This window comes from Arachis ipaensis, chromosome B1 (genome assembly GCF_059453495.1).
Source record: "Arachis ipaensis isolate K30076 ecotype BB chromosome B1, ASM5945349v1, whole genome shotgun sequence".
Taxonomy (NCBI): Eukaryota; Viridiplantae; Streptophyta; class Magnoliopsida; order Fabales; family Fabaceae; genus Arachis; species Arachis ipaensis.
In genome coordinates, this window is record NC_142436.1 from 90770517 (window position 1) to 90778013 (window position 7497).

Consider the following 7497-nt stretch of genomic DNA (forward strand, 5'->3'; position numbering starts at 1 on the left):
ACCTTGTTTTGGGCTAGAATTGTATCAACATGGTTCAGTTCCATGACTCCCTTAGTGTTGTGCCTCTCTGATGCATAGTAGTACTCATTCTCAGCCACTGTCTCAATCACTTCAATGGCTTCTTCCACAGTCTTTTTCCTGTTCAATGAACCTCCTGATGAATGGTCTACAGCCTTCCTTGATTCATAAGAGAGTCCATCATAGAAAATATGCAATTGCACCCAATCATGGAACATGTCTGGTGGGCATTTCCTTGTCAAATCCTTGAATCTCTCCCATGCCTCGTAGAGAGTTTCACCATCTTGTTGTCTAAAAGTCTGAACCTCAGATCGAAGCCTATTGACCTTTTGTGGGGGGTAGAAACGTGCCAGAAACTTGCTTTCCACCTCATCCCATGTTGTTAGACTCCCCCTTGGGAATGATTCCAGCCACTTAGCTGCTTTGTCCCTAAGTGAAAATGGGAACAAAAGCAGTTTATAGGCATCTTCCTGGACTCCATTGGACTTCACAGTGTCACAAATTCTCAGGAATTTTGTGAGATGTTGGTTGGGATCTTCATTAGCACTCCCACCAAATGAACAATGATTCTCCACAAGTGATATTAGCTGTGGTTTGAGCTCAAAATTGTTGGCCTGAATGGGTGGTTTCTGGATGCTGCTACCACAATTCCCAGAGGTTGGGTTTATGTATGAACTAAGAACCCTCCTCTCAGGAATGGCATTGTTTCCATCAGCTCTCTCATGGTTGTGAACTTCTCTATCCATGTTGAGATCTAGAGCTTCCTCAAAATTATCCTCAGATTCTCCTTCAGATTCTTCTTCTCCCAGTACTCTCTTCCCTCTTGCTTCCCTTCTAAGTCTATGAAGGGTCCTCTCTGGTTCGGTATATGGAGGAGTTGATGTCTCTCCTCTCCTACCTGTCATACAAGAACACAGCACAGGCAACAAACAAGTGAAATACTCTTGGTTAATGGAAGAGTATGGTTAGAGAAATTGAGGAATTAAATCAAACAGTTAGTGAGTCAGTGAGTTAGTTGCTTGAATTTAAAGGCATAAAGAAAGAAAGCATGTAACAGAGTGCAGAAATTAAAATTCAACAAGTAACTTGTACTGAATTAATCAAAACAAAAAAAATGCTCAATCTAGTTAACTTCCAATTTGAGAATTGTCAATCGAAAACCAATCCCCGGCAACGGCGCCATAAACTTGATGCGCATAAACTAGTTATGCTACGATTTAGGAAATTGCACGACCGGCAAAATTCCTTCCGGCAAGTGCACCGGTTATCGTCAAGTAAAAACTCACAATAGAGTGAGGTCGAATCCCACAAGGATTGGTTGAGTGAGCAATTCGGATTAGAAGTGTGTTCTAGTTGAGCGGAATCAAGATTGAGATGAGAATTGCGGAATATAAAATTGGCGGGAAAAGTAAATGACAAGAAATTGAAATGGCGGAATCTTAAATTGCATGAATTAAAGAGCAGAAACTAAATTGTTGAAATTAAAAGGGAATGGGGGTGATTGCATGAATTGAGTTGCAGAATGTAAAGAGAAGATGGAAATCAGAAATGGGGGATTCATTGGGTTATAGGAGATATTGAGATCTCCGAATCAAAATATGTTTATCTCTTCCTCAAGCAATGCGTTCATTGAATTTTGCTTGGCAATCTTATATGATTGGATCCCAATCCCTTGGCTCACCAATTCTCTCTAAAAATGAACAAATTCCCAATCCCTTGGTTTAAATGTTCATAAGAAGAGATGATGCTCGATCACTGATTATACCACAAAGTTTCATAAACCACAATTTGGTAGGATTACATGTCACAATATCCATCCAAACCCCAATCCAATTCACTGTGAGAAAGCTTCTCTAGCATGAATCCTCCATTCCTTTCCCAAGGTTCCGAAGGATTCCAATTATGGGTAGTTTCTTTCCCAAGACAACTACCCAATGGAATTAGATCGAGAAGCTTTCTAACAAAATTCAAGAGAAAAGATTGAAGAAGAAGATAAACTATTATTGATTCATTGAATTACAATAGAGCTCCCTAACCCAATGAAAGGGGGTTTAGTGAGTCATAGCTCTGAATTCAATTACAAAGATATGAAAACTAGCTAAAAGTGAAAGTAAAAATCCTCTCTAACTTAAATTCTATCCTATTTATACACTTTCTATATTGAGCTTCTGTTGTGTTTCTTGGGCTTTGAGGCCTCTCCCTGCTTTCCTTTTGCCTTGGGTTTATGATCCATAATCTTGATGAGGCTGTTGATCCAAATTCTGTAACATTCATTGAGCCAACTTAGTGATAATCAAATAATGACACATGACTCAATAAATTGAAATTTCAGACTCATCAATCCTTCAGGCCCAATCCCATAAACCATGATATTCACTTGGGTTTCATGCCAGAGTAAGTTTAAGTTAATGTTTGTGCTCAAATACTAACTTAAACCGCAATATTGTTGGCCCAGAAACCTTTTCCAAGAGTGGCGTTTAAGTTGCAGTTTAAGCTTAAACTGCAGCTTAAACGCCAGACACTTCCAGTGAAGCCTTTTGTAGAAGCACGTTTAAGCTTCAGTTTAAGGTTAAACTGAAGCTTAAACGTGGAAATGGAAGAAGGCAGCCCTGGAGAGTCATGTAGTCGAACACGTTTAAGCTTCAGTTTAAGGTTAAACTGAAGCTTAAACGTGGAGATAGGAAGGGCAGCCCTGGAGGTCGAACACGTTTAAGCTCCAGTTTAAGGTTAAACTGGAGCTTAAACGTGGAAGAGGAGAAAGCCATCCTGGAGGTCGAACACGTTTAAGCTCCAGTTTAAGGTTAAACTGGAGCTTAAACGTGGAAGAGGAGAAAGGTAGCCCTGGAGGTGTCGAACACGTTTAAGCTCCAGTTTAAGGTTAAACTGGAGCTTAAACGTGGAAGAGGAGAAAGCCATCCTGGAGGTCGAACACGTTTAAGCTCCAGTTTAAGGTTAAACTGGAGCTTAAACGTGGAAGAGGAGAAAGGTAGCCCTGGAGGTGTCGAACACGTTTAAGCTCCAGTTTAAGGTTAAACTGGAGCTTAAACGTGGAAATGGAGAAAGCAACACTGGAGGTTAAACGTGGGCATGCTTCTTTGGTGAGACTTCCATTCTGGCGTTTAACCTCCAGTTTAAGGTTAAACTGGAGGTTAAACTTCAATTCCAGCATTTCTTAGCCTTCATGATTCTGGCGTTTAAGCTCCAGTTTAGGCTTAAACTGGAACTTAAACTCCACATGTGATATTCAAGCTTCCTTTATTGATTTTGTTGCTTCCTTGCTTAGCCTCTTCTTCCCTGAAATCATCCAAACAATTGCATCAAAGTCTTGCAAAATTTCATGAGAAATCTTCCATTCATAGCATTCAAGTAATATAACTAAAAATCATGGAATTTGCATCAAAATCATATTGTTTGGATGGTTCATTGCTTTGTTATTCTTTTAACCATTCTTGGTTACTTTAAGCTCAAGAAAATGCATAAAACCACTAAAACTAACAGAAAAATACTAGTGAAACTAGCCTAAGATGCCTTGGCATCAATAACCCGTTACAAGTCTTAACATCTGCAACTCTTTCTCAAGGAATAAAACTCTCACAACTACTCATAATGTTGCACACTTACCGGTTTACCTTCCATATTCATAAACCACTTCTTAAAGAACCAATGCATCGCGTTACTATACCTAAAGGTCGCACGTGACATTAAAACAATCCTCGAGTTTAATTAGAAGGGTATTAAACTTTAGAAAAAGGACAAGCGACAACGACAATATCCGCAAGGATCTGAAAGATTTGTTGAGGTCACAAGTAACTAAGGATGTACAAGGAATGAAGAGGTTCGGAAGGAGAAATTAGTTTGGCGACCTCAGGAACAACGCCTGAATTAGAGAAAACCGACAGGAACAACAAAAAGAAAAGCAGTGTGATAGTTTGAAACAAAGTCAAGCTGAGTTAAAGAGGTATAAAATCATAGAAGAAGATTAACAAGAGTTAGTGATAACGCTCACAAGGTTTAAAAATTTATGATTAAAAACACCTCCTAATACATTTGAACATAAAGAATGAAGACTTAAGAAATATCACCTTATGTTCTAAAAGAAAAGATATGCAGTTCGCATTTTGCAAAAGGATAACAGAAACATATATCAAAACTGCAATATGGTCAAAGAAAATTTAATTGCATTTCGTCCAAACAGTTTCCAAGTAAAAGACAAAATAGGTGAGGTTTAAAAAAAATGAAAATCAATTGTGTTAAGGCCAAAATAATGTCTCACCATTTTCGAAAGATATCTAAGTACTAAATCAAATAAGGTTATGCAATGGAATCGTGGCAAAGTTGGAAGGTGTTCAATTTTGTTGGAAAGGAAAGTCTGGGGTAAAGTTTTAAACTACACAAACTTTCAAAGTTCATATTCAAACTCCATTTAGAAAAGAAATTCCGAGGTACAATTTGCTTATAGGTTAGTAAAGGAAATAAGTGGTGCGTTGCAAACAAACAGGTTTCCGATAAATAAAGAAGCTTTTCAAAACTTCATTTAAAATAGCACATGCCAACTTTAAAACAACTTGTCAAATTTAAAGAATAGCTATAGAAGCAATTAAGCGAGAAAAATTGATTTAAAATTTCTTAAGAAGGAAATCTAAAACTTGTTTTAAAAAATTACATCAAAGCTTCAAGAATACACTTGAAATCTCCATCATCTAGGGACATTCAAGAATATTAAGGTGTACTGAAAAAGAAATCAAGTTATATGAGAAAGAATTTTAAATTAAGGGAGTCCTAAACAAAATCCACGAGGCATGAGACATCAAATAAGCTTTCAATCGATCCAAAAGAATACAAAACTCGTAAGGAAAGACAACTCAGAGTATGCAATGAAGCATAGTCAGTCCATTCCTTAGGCTCTACAGGAAGGACTGCTCTGATACCATAATGTAACACCCAAACTATCAAAAGTCACACTTCCGGCTGCGCCACTCTGTTAACTCGGGTATTACGACTCTTAAAATATTTAATACTAAAATATGAGCCTGTTTAAATCTTAAACCGAATTTTCAAAACATACATCCATACTTTTCAATACAATTTACAATACTTACAAATAATATATATATATATATATATATATATATATATATATATATATATATATATATATATCATACCAATATATAAACTTCACATATCAAAACTCCTATCCCTCTTGCAAAGGTTATAATATTAATGGCGAGGGAAGAATAATGGTAACTAAACTAAAACATCTTCTATCGCATAAGCTAAACTCAACTACTCTTCATAAGCTTTTTCGCCCGTTTCCTGAAAAGAAAAGTCTGTAGGGGAGTGAAAACTTAACCACATGGTCTCACCACAGATTTTCAGAGTTTATTATAAGAAGATATTTAGTAGGTAAACTGTTTTTCAAACTCAGTGATTAAATATCCAGAAATCCAAAGCACAGTTTTTCCTATAAAAGAAAATTAAAAGTTTCCTAACAGTATGAATGACCAATCTGTTCCAAACATAGATTCATTAAGTTTATGCTGAACCAGCTTGATTTTTCATACTCTACTAATAAGTCCATCAGAAACCAAACACAGCTTTCAACTCAGCGACTCAAACAACATGACAACCAAATCATCATCTCATCATCAAATATCCAAACTCAAAGGTACCACAACAGAAACAAATACAAGCAAAAACATACAAGGAAAACACAAGTATAGATTACAATTACAGCAAATAGCTCAGATTGTAGTTAATAACAGTTAAGCAATTAGGCAGACCCAAACAAATTCAAACTCAAGCAAAGCATACAAATGCATATGATGAATGCCTATCCTATGGCTGTTGATATCAACTGTCGGTTACGTAGCCATCCCGACATGTTCTCAAGCTCACAATATACCATGGAGAAAATCCCCAAGCTGACATGGAAAAAAGAACGCCCCAAGCTCAATAATATCCATGGGACGAATCCCAAGCTGACATGGGGAGAAGAGACAGCACCCCAAGCTGACATGAGAGAGATAAAACTCTCAAGCTCAATATATTCAAAAATCATATTTCAAAAAAAATCATCATCATCCTTCTTTCCATTCCATTCACTAACAATTTCCAATCCAAAACATAACTCTTCCTTTGATAAATAAAGTAATCTTAAACCATATAATGCTTAAAATTAAACCTTTTAAAATAACTACTTCAAATGAAACTTCTAATTTTATAAAATTTCGACAGCATCTCCTCTAAAACTCGGATTTCTGCTACCCTTTTCGGGTCCCATCCAAAACATTTTTCAAACCTTTCTCAACTATTCCCAAGTCTCAATCATTTTTTCCAAAATTCATCTACTTCTAAAATCAAACTATTTTCAAATTGAATCACTTCCAATAATAAGTCTTTTCTTCAAAATAAAACCCATCTCCAATATTAAGTAATTTATAAAATCAAGCTAATTTAAAACCAACCCGCTTCCAAAAATCCATCCATTTTCACATCTCAAATCATTTCGAAAACTGACTCAGTTACATTAACAAACTAACTCCAAGACCAGAAAAAAAACCACATTTTATAACATTAAATCAAATAACTTTACAAACCACTCTTTTACTAATAATCATACGTCACTGAAGTAATTTGTAATTCAATACAGCAACAGCCACATCCATAGGACAAATATAATCACAGAAATAAATTTTTCACATCGATATCTATTTATAACAACTCTGTAAGATAAAATTAAGTTTTAAGACAAACCCCTACCTCGATGTCGTAATAGCAGGATTTGACGCAGGAATCCCCTGTATTCGCAATTCGTGGCAACAGCAGCGATTCTAGTAATATTCTCACAGCAGAAACATTTAATAGCTCTAGACAAGGGCGGCAACGCCGAACAATGATAATAATGACTCTGAAAAACTAATTGAATCAGAAACAATTGCGGAGCAAGGTGATACAGGGCAGAAACAGAGCAATTTCTTCATAAGCTTACTAAAACGGAAGGTAATAGAAACAACGTCTCCAATTTGGTCATAGCTTGGTGGCTGGCTGGCGATGGAGGAACACCTCCTTCCACCTCTGGTTCGTGATTCCAATAACGATGAGGGACTTGGGCAAAATCAGAATCAGCAACGTCATCTCCTCCTCTCACATGCAATGGTGACGGTAGGGGCTCCGGTGGCTAGGGCTCCGATCGGAGGCAGCAGTGGTGGCAGGACACCACGGCGGTGAAACCCTTTTCCCTTTCCTTCGTTAATCGCGTCATCCCTTCTCTCGCGCCTCTGGTTCTCGCAGCTGAGAATTTCTCAGCTTCTCCCTCTCACCCACACGACAGCAGCAGTGGTGGCTGAACGGAACGGACGCGGTCTGGGCGGCGACGCGGTTGACGGTGCGACTCCCTCTCCTTGCAACGGCGCAGCTAGCAGTGGCAAGGACAAACGACGGCGACGGGGTTGACGAGCTCAGCGACGATGACCAGGA

The 7497-nt window shown here is 37.7% G+C and overlaps 1 non-coding gene across 1 annotated transcript; it reads left to right on the forward strand.

The window, feature by feature from the left end:
• Positions 1-234: 234 nt before the first annotated feature.
• LOC148577439 (small nucleolar RNA R71) lies at positions 235-338 on the forward strand. The gene has a single exon (XR_015903098.1). It is a non-coding gene; the product is annotated as a small nucleolar RNA R71 (small nucleolar RNA).
• Positions 339-7497: the final 7159 nt, after the last annotated feature.